At 41.1% G+C, this 17,565-nt stretch overlaps 1 protein-coding gene across 13 annotated transcripts in view; it reads right to left on the reverse strand.

Moving 5' to 3' along the window:
• The window catches only part of FOXP1 (forkhead box P1), an 825,883-nt gene that overhangs the window by 197,659 nt on the left and 610,659 nt on the right, over nt 1-17,565 (reverse strand). Inside the window, exon 1 of one of the 13 annotated variants that reach the window (XM_033926378.1) lies at nt 5,466-5,554. The exons of the other annotated variants lie outside the window; for them this stretch is intronic. The gene's annotated coding sequence lies outside the window, so the exon portion shown is untranslated. Of the gene's footprint in view, nt 1-5,465; nt 5,555-17,565 lie in introns of those variants that run through there. 13 annotated transcript variants of the gene reach the window in all.

Here is a 17,565-nt window from a genome sequence, read left to right on the forward strand (position 1 = left end):
ACCCCTTGTTTGCTTACAAAATGTGATATCTAGCTAGCAGAAGTTGACCGCCTCCTCTCCGGAGGGCTGCTTGAGATTTCTAATCACTCACAAGGTTAACTGGCTCGATTGCAATAGAACAGCCATATAAATTTCATCCCAACCCCCCCTCCCCCCGAATTTTGCACTAATTAAATCTTTAGCATGAAAGTAAAGCTAAATACATGACTTTTCAGCCATGCAATTTTTTAATTTATTTTTTGTCAAGTCCAGGGACTTATTTTCCTAGATGTATTTGGAAAAGGAAAACAATGCGATTTTATATTAAGTGCATGATTAAAACTATGATGTTCTTTTGCAAGAACCACCAGAAAATCAGAGAGGAGAAAGTTCCCTCTATGGATCGAGAAAGTAAAGAAGATACACAAGAAAAGAAAAACAAATTTCTGTTTACATTTAGCTGAAGAGGTAAAAGGTCCTACAGACAGGAACTCCTTTTATTAGAGGGTGTACTAAGGGATTTAGCACATGCTAATAATTAGTGCATGCTAAATGCTAAGATGCTCATAGGAATAAAATGGACTTCTTAGCGCTTAGCACGCTCTAATTCCTAATGCGTGCTAAATCCATTAACACACTTTAGTAAAAAGATTCCATTGTTAATTATCTTTCGACAGCCCCCCTCCCCCAAAGAGCTAAACAAAAACAAACTAAAATGAACTAAAAAAAAAAACACCCAAAACAAACAGAACCTTTTCCCCTCATTCTTAAGATTTACATCTGTGGCAATTCATTACCAGAGTTTGGTTTAATTAAGTCATAAAATGTGGCAACTGCCTTAGCATCATTTAATACTTGCTTTTATCTGTGAAACGACAGACTATTAAAGTCGGGAGTATTTTAAAAGGTGGCAAGATCTAAGGAGCCAGCAATATTAATAGAAATGACAATTACCGTGCTTCCAGGTTAAATTTCTTGCTGCCTTTTTTTTTTTTTTTTTGCAGGTGCAATTTGGTGGCTGACTGCTTTAAATACTTAAGACGTGAAGCAGTAAGTTGCAAGCACTGACCACCTTAGCTCATAGTATCTCAGCTGTAGATCAACTTCTTGTTCGGTTGTCTTCTTAAATGTTAATTTTGGCTTTCGCACTTTATTTCGGAATTACAATCTTAAAAAATACTTGCAAACTTTATTTGCTTAAAATGTGCAGCTTTTTGCACCTATGCCAGACACCTTCATCTGTACATCACAGCTAAGCACGGGGGTGCAAATTAGATTCTAATGAGAAACCATCAGGTTCTTCTTTGACAATCTCTCTATTCACTGGTTTATTCCTAATGAAGAAACACTCCAACCAGTGAGCTCTCAGTGTGTTAAAGGTCAAAACACGTTCAGAAATGCCTAGCAAAATCAAGGCAAATGGGAAGCCCATAAAGAAACCTTCTCGTAAAGTGGCGTGGCAATTAAAGTAATTGTACAAAGAGCCATCCTCAGTAGAAAAAGAGAAGAAATTAAGCTGCCACCAGTGTAACAGGTTAGATGAAAATCAAAATTTAATGTATTCTCCCTCGTGTCATCTTGTTTTGTCAAGACATCAAATAGAATTGGGAAGTACAAAATAACAAGCCCTTGAGAAATCACAGAGTCGACCTTTTTGATGTTCTTGCTTTACCTTGTTCTCGGTTATCTGGAGAATGATGGTTCAAATTTAAAGGCAAGATAGATTTGGAGAATAATGTTCGTATCAGGGCTTGTAAAAGATGCTGCCCTAAGCGCCTTGCCTAATCAATGAGAATGCCCATTGCCAATTTCAACCCACGGTACAAAAAAAAAAAAAAAGCACATTTGCAGTTATGCTGGAAGCTCGCTGTTCTTTTTTTGCGAGAGCAGTCACTGTCCGTGAGAAACAATGGCTGGAAAGGTATACTTGTTGGAGGGAAGACCAGGCACCCCATAAAAGATGCAGCCTGGCAGATGTCTGAATGAGATCTACCCTCCTCTGTTACATGCCTTGAGTGTGGTCCAAAGTCTCAGCTAACCCGTTAGACCAGATTTATGTGCTAGCCCCATCCTTTTCCCATGCACAGTGATAATAAATAAGTTTGCGTGCAGACACAATGAAAAAGTGTATTTCAATTTAACTAAACTCTAAAACTACAGTAACACTGTTTTCCAGTAACTCACGTCTGCTTTCGACAAAATGTAACAGCACAGAAACTAGCTGGGCTTTGCCCAAACAATAACAACTTTAGCTGATGGTGTCAGGACTTTCCCACAATCGGCGATTTGCAGGTGCTGAGAATTTCTGCCCCCCCCCCCCCGCCTTCTTCTCAGCCATTTTATTTTCCAAAACAAACTAGCCGAAAGTCAACAGCCTTCTCTCGCACACCAGAATGTCTAAATGCAACTGTCACAGCGCCTCAAAATAAACACATTTCAAGAACAAGTAAAAAAATAAAAAAAGACTATTATAAACATACTTTTTACTAGCCTACCACAGCCAAAAATCTTTTTTTTGTGTGTTTGCTAGCTCTGAAAACTTTGGAATGCAAGTTTCCCTGTTTTGACACTGGTGTATACAGTAAAAACAGAACAGTGCGTATCAAAATGAATCGAGACATGCATTTGACTATCCCGCAATCTCCAATACAGGATGTCTCTTTCCCCAGCAATAAATTCTAGAATTGCAGATGCCTTAGAGATACTGGACAATAGGACTTTAAAAAAAAAAAACCCAACCCACAACTTTTTCTATCTTGTCTTTGTTGCTACCAATTAACTATGACATAGTCAGATAAACACTGAATTGAATATGGCCCATCCCAAAAAACAGTGTTTCAGAGGTACAAAGCATTGAGGGGCCACAGGCTTATTTAATAGTAACTTTAGTGCAATATCAATGACTTGAATTGAATTGAATTAATACAGATAGAGTGGGGATTATTTTATCTACATATTTTAAAATAAATTAAACTTGTATCAAAAGCTCCACTCTTAACAGGGTTTCTTTTCAGGTAAACTGGAGTTTCTCTCTTTCAATGGAATATTAATGTTTGTTTTGTAAATGAAAGCCGCATCTCAATTATTAGAGCAGATTGCTGAAAGGTGGATAAATAAAAACAACTATAAGCCAAAAATTCAGCCTAACCCCTTCTTGCGATAAGCTTTTCATGATTTATGGTTTACAGCTCAGTGAGGTTACGCAACACTGCATACCTTCAGATGTGTTATTTGAGCCGCAGGAGATTTAATTAAAGATCACTACCTCTGAAATCCCTGTCAAATAAAAATCCGCGGAAGACAATGCACAATGCACCCTCGTGCAGCCTGTTTTCATTCTCTGATTTGGGATAACACATGTTAATAATCTGGCTTTTCCATGATGGCAGATGCCAGGTTCACAAACTGTGGTGTTTTCTCTGTATGAGGGTATGAACTCCCCATGGCCTAGAAAGCAGGGGAAGGGGGAGGGAGAAGGGGAGGAGTTTCAGGGTGCAAAGCAGCAAGGGGGGGTGGGGGTGGAGGTAAGGGTCCTGGTCTCCAATTTCAAACCTGATGTCACATTCTTGAATAAACTACCAGCCTGTACTGGGAGAGAGATTTCTGCCACTCCTGTAGCCCCCTTCCCCAGACACACAACTCCAATTAAGAGAAATGGAAATAAATTTCTAAGTGCGCATATAATAACCAAAACCTGAGTTTATAGAATTGTAGCGAATCAAGATATAAAGGCATGGCTTACAAAGATCCAGGACTGACAAACTGTCCTGAACTGAGGCAGCGGCTTTGGCTTCTGAAACCTAGTTAAAAAAAAAAAAAAAAAGTATGACCTTATTCTCTTTTCTTGTTTTTTATTTTTATTGGCTAATAAAAAATTAGGAGGCATCTTAAAAGTTGCCTTTTATATAAAGTAAACATGCTCTTTCTAGTTTGGTGTATGCTTTATCTGTCCTGAGAGGGTTAAATCGCAACCACTGAAGAAAAGTTGCAAACCCTTTTTTCAGCCCGGGACGTTCCATTTCTTTACACCACCGTGATGTCTGGACGATCACCTTGGTGGTTTGGGAAGGACCGTGCGAGTAGTCTGGGGCCTTACAGGCCACTTCCACAAATAACTAACTGCCTTGGCCTTAAAAGGCCTAATGCACTTCCTAATGAGGAGCACATTAACTGGAATCGAAGTGCCACAGCAGTTTTCAGTTGGCCGCTAACACTTTGAGGCCACCCCAGCAGCAATGTGTTGGGGCTTTGTAAAAAAGAAATTAAAATCACAGTGGAGGTTATGTTTTTTCACTTTCCCCCCCTGAAATTAAAAATAAACTACTTTTCATACAAGTCCAAAACATTAGCCAGGGAGGAAATTTTGCAGTCACTACAGAAATGTAAGAGTCACTGTATGCCAGCTAGGTTTATACCATGGAACAGAAAAGTTCACATGAATCACGAGTTCTTTGGAAAAAAAATAAAATTTCTTCTGCATACCAAAACCTATATCGGTAGGAAATTCAATGGTGATTTTTATACACAAAACTCCTGTCACGGTTTTCATTTCCAATAAGACACTGTAACAAGTTTATTAATATAAGTATCATATTGTTTTCCGAATGTCAATGGCCAATATAAAAAAATAAAAAAATTATACTGAAAAATAAATTTCAATATTTCTACTAATCTGTTTCAGAAAAAAAGTCAATCGTACAAGAGAGTTAATTTTAAAAGAGGAGAAAAAAAATAGTTTCTAATGTCGGTTTACCTCCTACTTCCTAGAGGTTTCTTGCCCTTCCAAAAAGAGTAAAAAAAAACCCCCTTTCATTAGGAAAACAATAAAAAGGCTAGTTCTCTCACTTGCACTGAACAGTGCGAGGTTGGCAGTCAAATTAGTTACATTCAGATCCTGTTACACCTACCATAACACAATTCAATGTCAAAGGCAAAATCCGTTGGCTGAATGTCACATGGCAGGCAAATAAATTTAACAACTGCACCGCCCTGACATTTTAACCTAGCAGAAAAGTATACCTGCCTGTGTTTCTTCAGAACACACAAAACCCAGAAGGTTAAAAGCTGCAAATGAGTCCCAGCACGAGTGAAATGCAAAGAAGCACAAGCCAGATCAGGGGTAGAGTCATTGAACATTTTGCCAGCTGGTTGCAAGGGATCCCACAAGCATCTCTCACTCCTCTAAAATATGTGGGGAGAAAGTATTAAAGTGCACTAACAACAAAAGCCACAATAACAATAATACACCTTTGGAATTTCCCTTTACAGCTGAGGGAGGACAGTAGGCCCCTAAAATGCCTTTCCCCTTTAACCCTCCTGGTGCCGTTACCGTTCAAATAGTTTGGTAAACAAAGATGATTTAATATTACATTTTACACAACTAGCCCCCGTTTTCTCTCACTTGCACAAAATTAAGCTGTCAAAGTCGCACAGAAGGACGATAGCAAAAAAAAAAAAAGATCACAAAATCAATCTTATTGACAAACCTGACAAACTCCATTTAGCTGCCACCGCAAACCGAGCGCTGGGCCATGAAGCTCTCTTAAGCTCTTGTACAGTCTTTAGGGTTCTCAGGTTACAGACAGATTGCACATGGAAGGGTGTTCCTGGACTGACAAGAAGCAAAACTACCCAGTCAGCCACGCCCTTCTCCACCAATCACAACCCGCCTCTAAACATAATCATTCCAAACACCCCTACACAATGGGCCCCCTCCTCCTCCTCCTCCCCGTCCTCCTACTGTCAGCAGGTGAAATAAAGCATTTGTGAAATAATGCATGTGTCTCTAAAGCAACTACAGTTAATTGCTGTTAACCCTTTGACCTGCCTCTGCTTAGGACTGCTCTTTGCAAAGAATGGTGAATGACACTCTTCTTACCTTTAATCAAACAGCTGTTAAGCGCTAGCCCCCTTATCCCAGTAACAAACAAATAGCTTAGCACTCTGCGACCTTTGGAATACAAGGGAAGAGAGGGTTTTTTTAATTGTATTTAAGAAAAAAATATGTATAGACTGTGCTATTCTGTAGTTCAATCAATATAGTATTTCAAAATAATCCTTACAAATTACATCTTCCAGATAAAGCACGCAGATACATAAAAAGAAGTGAGACAGCATAACCTAAGCAATGGAGACTCCTCATTCTTGAGACCTGACCTTTGCGATTAGCCGACTAGGATCTAGACAGCCAGCTTAAAAACATTGCCCCAGTCAACACATTAGTAATCCTATATACTGTAAACGATTTCAAAAAGCCTCATACACAGTAAACAATAACAGAACAGTATTGACAGTAAACACTTTCCGTAAGCTCATACACAGTAAACAATATCAGAAAAAGTATATACTGCAAACAATTTCTGCGCAGTCCTCACCTTCTCCAGCAAAAGCAACAGCAGCCCATAAACGAATCGTACACATCCAGGCAGGATTGCTAACAAACACACTTAATACTTCATAAAACACATTAATTTGCAACCCGTCATGCTGCTGTTTTCAACACAAAATTTGCTATGTAGTATTTTTTTTTGGGGGGGAGGGGAGGCAAAGTACTGCATTATGTGCAATTCCCAATATTTTGAGGGTGAGGGGAAACAAAAAAAGGTTATTCGGCAGAAAAGTGCACCAGCAAATCCCAGAATCTTTCAAGTGGGTTATCTGTCAACACTAGCGCTGACAGATTGTTCAGAAAGCACTTTTATGCCCTTGAAGATTTTTTTTTTTAAATCTGTTTTTAAAATCTCTTTAATCTTAGATTAATCTTTGATGCTTCATCTCAATCAATAATGGACATCAAAATACCAGAGATATATTTATTCTCATCTCTCTCTCTCTAATATGTATATAAAGAAGTTGAGTTGGTACCGCTCCTAAGACAACACTATTTTATCTTGTACCCGGTCAATAAACATCACTGTCCAGTTTGTGATCTAGCTTCCAGTTCTCCAGTGAAGTGTTTCTCTCCAGGTAAATATTAATTAATTGTGGCCTCATTTAACAAAGCAGTAAATGCACCAAAGCCCACAGGAATTGAATAGGCTTTGGTGCATTTCCTGCGGCAGCATTGCTACCTCAGCTTTGCAAAAGAGGCCCTGTATTTCTCAAGACTGCAGAAGAGGCTTTTTCCTCCCCCCCTCCCCCCCAATATATTAGTCCTGGCCTATGTATAAGCACTGGTTTTTACCTTGCACTATCCTTCTGAAAGAGTAATTAACTGTATCCTTAACATATAGCGTAAAATCCTTCCAAACTTCCAGAACTATATAAGCAAACCTTCCCATCAGGCCTGTGCAATAGGGGACTAGGAGCATCTTTTCACAAGATGCTGGGGCTGAACGTCAACCAGGCAGATTCCCTCCCTACTTAAAGCGACCAAAGCCCCTGTAAAATTCACAGCATACAAAAGCAGATCAGTGTTTCCCCAACTTTTGCAAGTCCAATGCACAGAGCGGGCAGTGTGGACATGGGAGAAAAATAATATGACTTGAGAGAGACGTAGCTAAAGCTGTGTGTAATGTGTGCTCTATACAAAGCAGGGCTGGCTCTCCAGCTAATCATGCCCTATATCAGTGGTGTCAAACTCACGGCCCGCCAGGTACTCTTTTGAGGCCCTCAGTATTATAAAGAATGATTCTTTAGGGAAAACTTGTGCCTTAAGTGTCCGGCGGTCGCATTCTGGAACGTTGCCCGCCTCACTGCTGTAACCTCACGCAAGCGCTTTCCTGCATCTGTACGCGATTGTCCTTTCTGGCGGAAATGTATGTGTAAATTTGGCATGCCACACCTGAGTATGCCCATTCTTTGCCTACCACTTGTCCAGTAGTTTGTCTAGAACAGTTTGATATGGCATAATAGTATTAGTTGGGCCTGCTTTTAATAGTAACTCTCAAGCAACCGCTTCATTTATCTGGCATCTATCAAACCCCATGGGTGCTGGTTAACTGAGAGTCTACTGTACTCTCTGTAGAATTTCCACTGGTATCTTTTCTTCCTTTGAGGTGTTGAGCAGAGTCTGTGCGTTGGCCTTCAGAATGTGACCTTTTCATAAGAACATAAGAATAGCCTTACTGGGTCAGACCAATGGTCCATCATGCCCAGTAGCCCATTCTCATGCTGGCCAATCCAGTTCCCTAGTACCTGGCCAAAACCCAAAGAGTAGCAACATTCCAGAATCCCAAAGAGTAACAAAAGATTCTAGAATCCGAAAGAGTATCAAGATTCCAGGCAGAATCTCAGAGAATGGGCAAGATTTCGGAACCCCAAAAACTAGCAACATTCCAGAATCCCAAAGAGTAACAAAAGATTCTAGAACCCCAAAGAGTATCAAGATTCCATGCAGAATCTCAAAGAGTAGCAAGATTCCGGAATGCCACATAGTAGCAGCATTTCATGCCACCGATATAGGGCAAGCAGTGGTTTCTCCCATGCCTGGGATGCCAGACATGCAAATGTATGTGAATACTACAACAACAGCTTTTGGTGTGTGCACTCTTATATGGAAACATGGCTGCCAGCAGTAGTACCACAAGACTACTGGTAGGGTTGTATTATGGAGTCTGCAAGGGCAGGAGCGACTGGAGATCGCTCCTATCTTAACCACTAGACATCAAGGATTTTTAGAGCAAGGTAGGTGTGTGTGGAGGGAACTGTAGGTGTGTGTGGAGGGAACTTGGAGGATAGCTATCGCCACTGGATGCTCCCCCCCCACCCCTCCCCCCGGTTCCTTTTTCTGCTGGAAGCAGGATGGAAGCATGGTCCCTCCACCTTCAAAGCCTGCTGATTCAAAATGGCATGCCTTCCCTCCTCGTTGCATCATGTGATGAATGGGGAGAGGTCCAAGGCCCTGATTGGCTCTGACACAAGGCCCTTCCCCTTGCTTCCCTTCTGCTTCCCATGGAAAAAGATACTGGGGGAGGAAGGTTTGGGGGTACCTCTGTTGGCAGGTGGGAGTGGGCTTCCTTCCTGCCAATTATCTCTTGGGAGGGAGTCACCATGGCAGGAGGGAGTGGGCGTCTCTTCTGCCATTTTTACTCGCATAGGAGTGGGGGTCAGCATGGGAGGAAGGAGTGGCCATTCTTCCTGCCGTTTTTGCTGCTGCGGGGGTCAGATGCTAGTGCATCAGGGAGAGCAGGGGGAGGGGATGCTTTTTTCTTTTTAATGGGGTTTTCATGCTAGCCCTAATGAATATGCATGAGAGAGTTTTGCATATAATAGAAGTGACAGGCATGCACTGAAAACCCGATTGGCCTGGTGGTCCTCCAGGACAGGGTTGGGAACCACTGCATTAGAGCATTAAAGTTTGTCTGTATTAACAAAAATAACATGTAAACTTAAAACTTAGTTCTTTAAAACATTAGTAAAGGGTTTTGGGTCTTTTTACATACTTCCTTACTCTACTCTAAAGGTTTCCATGGTTGTTTGCTCACTGCTATTTATTTGGTAATCTGTACACTGCCCAGGGTAAGTTAATTATTGACATATTGTTTGCTGTTTTTGCCTTGTTGTTCAGTAACTGATGATCCTCGGCACTCCCATGTTTTTCATCATTTTTTTCCCCCCAACCGGAAATTTCTTTGATAGAATATGCCACATTTTGAGGCCTTTCTAACGACAGAAGTAGGTTCCCGACACCCGCTCTCACGCTTCAGCGCTTTTGGCGTGTTCGGATCTGTCGATGCTGTTAAATAGGCCTATTCCTCCTTCAGCCCCAAGACTAATGTTGAGTGCTGCTGTGTACGACAACACTAGGAGTTATATTTAAGGTCATTGTTAAACTTGTATAATGTTTCAGTGTTTTTAAATTTATGGCATTGTTGTAACTTGGGGGGGGGGCGGGGAATTCAACAGAGAGCACTAACTGATTCGCATGTGCCAAATGGGTGACGGGACTAAATTGCGCGAGACAACGGCGTGCCGACAACTGAGCGCAAGGTTGATGGCGCGCCGAAGAAAAGCACTATTTTAAAGGGCTCCGATGGGGGGTGTGGGGGGGAACCCCCCCACTTTACTTAACAGACATTGCGCTGCCGTTGTGGGGGGTTTGGAGGGTTGTAACCCCCCACATTATACTTAAAACTGAACTTTTTCCCTAAAAAACAGGAAAAAAGTTCGATTTCAAGTATAATGAGGGGGGTTACAACCCCCAAACCCCCCACAACGCCAGCGCGATGTCTGTTAAGTAAAATAGGGGGGTTCCCCACCAACACCCCCCCGTCGGAACCCTTTAAAATAGTGCTTTTCTTCGGCGCGCCGTCAACCTTGCGCTCAGTTGTTGGCGCACCGTTGTCTCGCGCGATTTTGTCTATGAACCGCCAACTGTTAACACTCTCTCTATATTCTTATGGGTGTCTTAGCATTTAGTGCCCCAACCTAGGGGTACCAGATTTTTCGTCTGGAAAATCCGGACCCCCCTAGACCCGCCCAGTCCCACCCATTACTGCCACACCCGCCCCAGTTCTCATCGGGCAGCACATCTCATTGCATCGTATCCTCGCATGTGCGGATGCCCTCCTGCGTGAAGGAAAGCTTTTCAAAACCCATAGTGCCGGGTTTTGAAAAGCCGTCTGGACCACCGGATATGTCTTCAAAAGGGAAATCCGGAGGTCTGGTAACTAGCCCCAACCATTAGCTCCCCTTCATGAACTCTCCCCTTAAAGGTCCTTTTATAATACTAAAATCTGTAGTTACTGCAGCTAAACATGGGAATATACTACACAGTAGCTGCAAATTTTATGTGGCAACCAGTTGGGGTGGAACTAGTCATTTCTAATGCTGGCCCTGTGTTACAGTGGCAATTAGCATGTGGTATCTGGTCACAGGAGCACTCAGGTCCTGATTCTATAAATGGCGTCTAACTCCTAGGCACTGTTTGGCGCGGTTGACAATCAACCGCTAGGCGCCATTTATAGAATTACACCTAGCGGCACCTAAGCATTCTTAGATACCAGTGGATTGATTTAGGAGCACTGCTATTTAGGCCAGGGTTTTCTTGGTCTAAATGAGTGCGCCTAAGTAAATCTACACCCAAATTCCATCCTGAATCTGCCCCATAGTATGCCTACCAGCAACATAGTTTTTAAATCATTTTTACTTGGTTTTCAATGGCACTTCAATTATCAGTGCCAATTTAAAAATATGAATTAGCCGCTTGTATACATAGAATTTATCTAGTCTGGGCTTCCAGGATGGTATTTTTGAATAGCGTTCACACCTTATCTAAATTTTTGACCTTTGAAGCTGTTCCTCTAAGTTTCTTTTTTACCGTTCTCCTTATGTTATCATAGTCTTCTTTTTTGTAAATTAAATGCTATTGTATTGGATTTCCTCTGTGAATTTACTCCAGGGATTATCTAAAGAGCAAAGCTATTATACAGAGAAATACCTTATCAATCCGTTTTCTGTGGCACTATCCGGGCAGTGCCAGGAAGGAGCGTGCACACCTAAGAGTACAAATTGACAGCGATATTCAGCTATTAAAACTATATCTATGGGGATAATTTTGGGCTGCCCTAACTTAAATCGTACAACTATACAGGTAGTAATTGAGTGCCATTGCTACCCATATAGCCAACAGCAATCGGCATTGCATGTATGCTATTGGAAGAGCGTCACTGAACATAGGAAATAGATTTAAATGCTACTGTCAAAGCTTAAAAAGAATGTCGATTGCGGCATTTGGGTCCTGACCTGATGATTTTTAAAAGTTCTTATAATGTATGAACAGATACCATATCTGTCAAACCCTGAAGAGAATGGTCTGAGAAAGAATGCCGTGTGACCCAGAATAGAGGGGCAAAGAGCCAGACAGTAGATTTATCTATACCGCCATTTCATCAGAAGTTTTATTTTTTTTTTTTTTTCGGGCAATGCTTTTATCCTCACTGAGTTTTAAAAGAACATAAGAGAAATCAAAAGAGCGTTAAAAAAAAAAAGAAAGGTTAAACATGAAAATGGAACAGACCCCCCAACAAGCACGATGCACCATCATTTGCAGAAATGGCGACATGATTAGAAGGACTGCATAGGAAAGGAAGGACCCCACAGCTAACACAGCAGATCCCCGGTAGGACAGTGCCAGCATGAATGAATGTGAAGAACTAATGAAGATTTGGAAGCTGAAGCAGGCAAAATTCAGTCAGATTTGTGTGTGCAAGATTTGAGAGGAAAATCATGGCATCAATTTAGCCACAGGTCTAAGAGCTTTTCTGGAATCTGCAGCTCCACGGTGGATTTGGGGAGAATCCAATAGCAGACATCAAAAGATTCAGTTAGCAGCTCCTGAATTTTTGAAAGAGGCCAAAAAATTTTTTCTTTTTTTTTTTTCACCTGGTATAACCTTAACATAAAGAAAAAATAACACAGATATAGTTAAAATCCAATAGTATCAGTTAATCACTCTTTCACAAGGACAGTGCAAGGTAAAAAAAACAATGCTTATACACAGGCCAGGACTAATATATATCAGGGGAGGAAAAGCCTCAGACAACAGGACCTTCCCACCATCCACAGATAGGATTTAAGGTGTTCAGGCTATACCTCATAGGCATAAAAAAACCCACCCCTGAAATTTCAAAACTGTGCGGTGCAAAATAGAGTTAAAGCATTAAAGATAGATGAAAAAAAATCAACTTATCTTACAAAACCGACCGGTACACCAACGATGGCCAGCGTTTCACATTACTGCTGCCTCAGGGTGTAACAATTCCGATCGATTACTTTAGAACGGGACTCTTCAAAGTGTCTCCATGCATTAAAAAAACCACTATGAAGAGTCCCGTTCTAAAATAATCGATCGGAACTTAAATTCTATCTGTGGATGGTGGGAGAGTCTGTCGTCTGAGGCTTTTTCCTCCCCCCGATATATTAGTCCTGGCCTATGTATAAGCACTGGTTTTTACCTTGCACTATCCTTCTGAAAGAGTAATTAACTGTATCCTTAACTTATAGCATAAAATCCTTCCAAACTTCCAGAACTATATAAGCAAACCTTCCCATCAGGCCTGTGCAAGGGTTCAGGAGCCCTAGGGGAACTTCCATCCTTAGCCTACCTTCCCCCCTGCCCCTAATCAGACTCCCAAGGCATCGTGCTTTTAAATAGTAAACACAAATACTGAGGGCAATTTCCCAAAACTCATTTACCCAGATAAATGTGAATTTGAAAATTAATCATCTTTCCTGAAGGCAAAGGGATGTGATGTTGGTTCTTAGAATTTGTGTGACTGTCAACCTATTGTTTTACTGTGACTGCAACTGTTCTTTGCCTCTGCCCACCCCCCAAAGCTTGATGACCTAAGCAAGTGCCTAGTCTAGCCTGATGGTAGGGCCAACCCCAACTTCCATCAAAGTTGGGTAACAACTAGTATGACTGCAGCACTATTTTGGGTTTTGACGACAAAAGCTGCAGAGTAACAGGCAGAGCCAGTGGAGTAGAGAATGGACTGACACAACTCACAAACGCAAGGCCCGTCTCTTCCTGGGGCCTCCCTTAAGGGTGTAACATCCTCCCTCTTCCCCTCCACCCACAAACAAAACATCTGCTTAGATTTATTTTAACATACAAATGAACAGAGATTGAGCAGGGGCGAAGTGCCAGGCTACAGAGCACTGCCCACAGATAAAAACTACAGCAGAGATTATTATAGCTCAGCAAATTTGAGAATCTGGCAACCAATCTGAGATTTTTGGATCCTGTCGCAGCTGCGTCCCTTTCACCAAATACAACATGCAGCCGTTATGTAATCACTGCAAACAAATCCCACAACCCAGTCAAAGGACAGTAGCCTCACTTCTTACTAAAAACATTAAAATGCTGGTAATTCATCATTTGAGGGTTCCTCTTTTTCTTTTTTTGTTGAAAAGTGATGCATTTTTCCTTAGGTGTCTGCTTCAGATTAATTATTAAAATTTGGTAGGAATCATGATAATTTGTGATAATTACAAACTAGAAAGGTGCTGATCATGATTCAGATAATTAATCAGAGGCAACCCTTGCAGAAAGTGGCATTAAGAGAGTAAGTTATATGAAGTAGCATACGAAAGGCCTAACAAGTGCAGAGGTAATGAATAATAAGCCTAATTATTCATTTCTGCTGCTTAATACCTAAAAAGCATACTGACATTATTAAAAAATATATGCAAATATTGATATTAAGTTGATGTCAATATTTTCTCTGGTGCTACTGTATATCTTATTTAACCAAAACCAGAATAAATGAGGACCAAAAAAAATAATTTTCTTCAAACAAATAGATTCCCATTGTTATGATGGGTTTCAGTACTGATATTCATGCTACAGAATGATATGGGGACAAATTTTTCCTGTCCCGTCCCTGCAAGTTCTTTTCCTGTCCCTGCCCCATTCCTGCAAGCTCCATCCTCATCTGCCTAAGCCTCAAACACTTTCAAATCATAAGTAGCAACATTGTAGAGCTCAGATTATGATGTCATAAGGCTTCATTCCACCAATGCCTAAGCTCTGTCCTCATCTGCACAAGCCTCAAATGCTTTAAAACCATAAGTAGTAACATTGTAGAAAGATTGTGATGTCATCATGTCTCATTCCACCAATGCCTAAGCTCTGTCCTCATGTGCCCAAGCCTCAAACACTTTAAAATTATAAGTGTTCAAGGCTTATGCAGTTAAGGCAGAGCTTACAGGAATGGGGCAGAGACAGTGACAAAACTCACGGGAATGGGGGGGGGGGGGGGGGGGAAATTGAGTTCCTGCAGGGACGGGGAAACATTTGTCCCTGTGTCATTCTCTAATTCACACCCTCATGTGCCATACTCTAATTTTAAACAAAGTTCATGCTACTGCTTCTTCTGTGCACCTAAGGCTGGACAAACCAGTATGCAAAAGAGATACAACTGTGTTATCAGTTACAGCAAACAGTAAAATCACAATGCCTTGTTGATCTATGAAAATATAATTCAAACTCTGAGGGAACCTGGGTCTTCTTTACCACAGCAGCAATCAAATATATTTTGATATATTTTTTTTTTTCCATTTGTATATTGGGGACCTCTTGTGTTGATAAACCTAGGGTTACCACATGGTTCCAGAAAAAGGAGGACGAATTGAGATGTCTGGGTTTTACTTCCATTGAAAGCAATGGAAGCAAGGAGGAGAGATTGAAACATCTGGGTTTTACTACGATTGAAAGCAATAGAAGCAAAACCCAGACAAAAAACGAAAACAAACTTCCACAGGCCATTCAGAAGTTTCCATTTCTAAACCGCTCAGAATTTTTAGATAATACGAGATACATTTTTTAAGTAAATCAAATCAGCCTTGAAGTATATGCGATACTTGGAAGTTTTTTCACAAAGCTGCTGCTAGAGGTTGTGGCAGCCATTTTGAAGAGGCTTCCAATGTAGGCAGGAGCAAGTAGGCATTGCTCCTGCTCATTTACCACTTAATTGCCAGGAATTCATAAAGGTAGGCCCAAGGGAGAAGGGGGGTGGCATGGACCCAGGCCTACCTTTTGGTGTCTTTGAGGGATAGGGATTATGTTTTCTGTTGTGGGGGTGGGCAATAATTTTTTATGTAGGCCTTGGCCAATACTCAATCAGAACATGTATAAGTTTTCCACGGAAGAAGCTGAAAACTCTTCTCTTCGACAATTGATGCTATTAACTTCTTTCCATCTCTCCTCCCACTATTTGAGGTCTCTCCCTTCCTTTCCTTCCCCTGTCCCTTCCTTTCCTTCCCCGACCCCTCCTCCCTCTCTCTTTTCTTTCCACTGTAAGTTGCCTAGAGCCTGCATAGGTTTGTGTAACACACAAATGGAAGATTACATTAGAAGTCCTCCTTTTGAGGACATATCCGGAGGTCCGGATGGCTTTTCAAAACCCGGCACTTTGGGTTTGGAAAAGCTTCTAACAAATCACCACGGCTGAATTCTGCTGACTTGTACATTTTTGTACTGGTCCCTGATCTGCTTGTAAACCTGTCTCTTGACACACCCACGTTTTATTCATATAGCCCAGTGGTCTCAAACTCGCGGCCCGGGGGTCACATGTGGCCCGCCAGGTACTATTTTGAGGCCCTTGGTATGTTTATCCTAATCAAAAAATAAAATTAAAACAGTTTCTTGATCGTATGTCTCTTTAGCTATAAATAACAATATTATTATTAAGACTTAGCCAAAAGGAAAGATTTACAAACTATAAAGAGTTTTACCTCATGCAAAATTGTCATTTCTTTAATAAGACATTAACTCTTTTTTCTGAGGCCCTCCAAGTACCTACAAATCCCAAATGTGGCCCTGCAAAGGGTTTGAGTTTGAGACCACTGATATAGCCTGCAATGGGCAGTCGGCAGTCACGTCAACCATATTTCTATTTAAATATCAAGCAAAAGTTTGGAGTCAAAGAGGTCCTATAACTAAGCTGCAGCAAAAATACGCCTTAGCAAGCCCTTAAGCGGGTCTTCCCCATGTACTAAACCCACTGATATCACAGCTATAAAAACAGAATTTTCTGTTTATTTTAGATTAATGGCCATGAGCTAATGTTCACTTAGCATAACACTAAAAAAAACCTTTCAAAATGCAAGAGGGAGCAGCCTAATTTTCAAACATTCCAAAATATGGTGCAGAAAATGACCTCAGAAAAAACTTTCTCCACCATATTTTGGAATTTTTGAAAATTAGGCTGCTCCTTCTTGTGTTTTGAAGGTTTTTATTTTTTGAGTGCTATGCTAAGTGAACTTGATTGAATCACTCAAAATTATCCTGTGCAATAATAGCTGGTATCACATCACGAGTTAATGTTGCAATTAGTGTGTGGCAAATTTTTTTAAATTACTGTAGTAGCACTTTTATAAATGGTAAGGGCTTCTGAATACCTGATTGTAAAACCGCTTAGATAACCTTGATAGGCGGTATATAAAAACCTAAGAAACTTGAAACATTATCCATGTGCTAACCAGTTAGAATGCAATAATATAGATGCGCTAAGTGGTTAGTGTAGGAAAGACCACTCTCAACCCAATATGCCCCCTAAAAACAAACAAAAAATCCCCCTAAAAACATTTCACAAGGGCATTTGAAAATGCATGATGCTGTAGAAGGTCCCTTGGCATTCCGTATATTGCTACATTAGGGGCTTCTTTTACAAAGGTGCGTTCTGATGGGAGACTTTAACATGCCTGATGTAGACTGGAACACACTCTCAACGAAAACTTGTGATAGCATGAGGATATTAACATCCATGAAGGGAGCACGGCTCAAACAAATGGTACTAGAGCCCACTAGGGCCCAGGCCATCCTGGACCTGGTACTTACGAACGGGGAAAGCGTCTCGGAGGTCTCGGTGGGAGAAACGCTAGCCACCAGTGACCATAACATGGTATGGTTTAACCTTAAGAAAGGCTTTCCCAGGTCACAAACAAAAACAAGGGTACTCAATTTCCGAGGCACCGACTTCGCACGCATGGGTGATTTCGTCCATTAGACGTTGCAGGTTCAAGAAGTAACTGATAATGTGGAAGCTATGTGGTCAACCTTGAAGTTGACCCTTCATGAGGCAACTGAACGCTACATAAAATCGGTAACCAAACAGCAAAGAAAAAAGAAACCCCAATGGT

Source organism: Geotrypetes seraphini, chromosome 17, assembly GCF_902459505.1.
Source record: "Geotrypetes seraphini chromosome 17, aGeoSer1.1, whole genome shotgun sequence".
In the NCBI taxonomy this organism is placed as follows: Eukaryota; Metazoa; Chordata; class Amphibia; order Gymnophiona; family Dermophiidae; genus Geotrypetes; species Geotrypetes seraphini.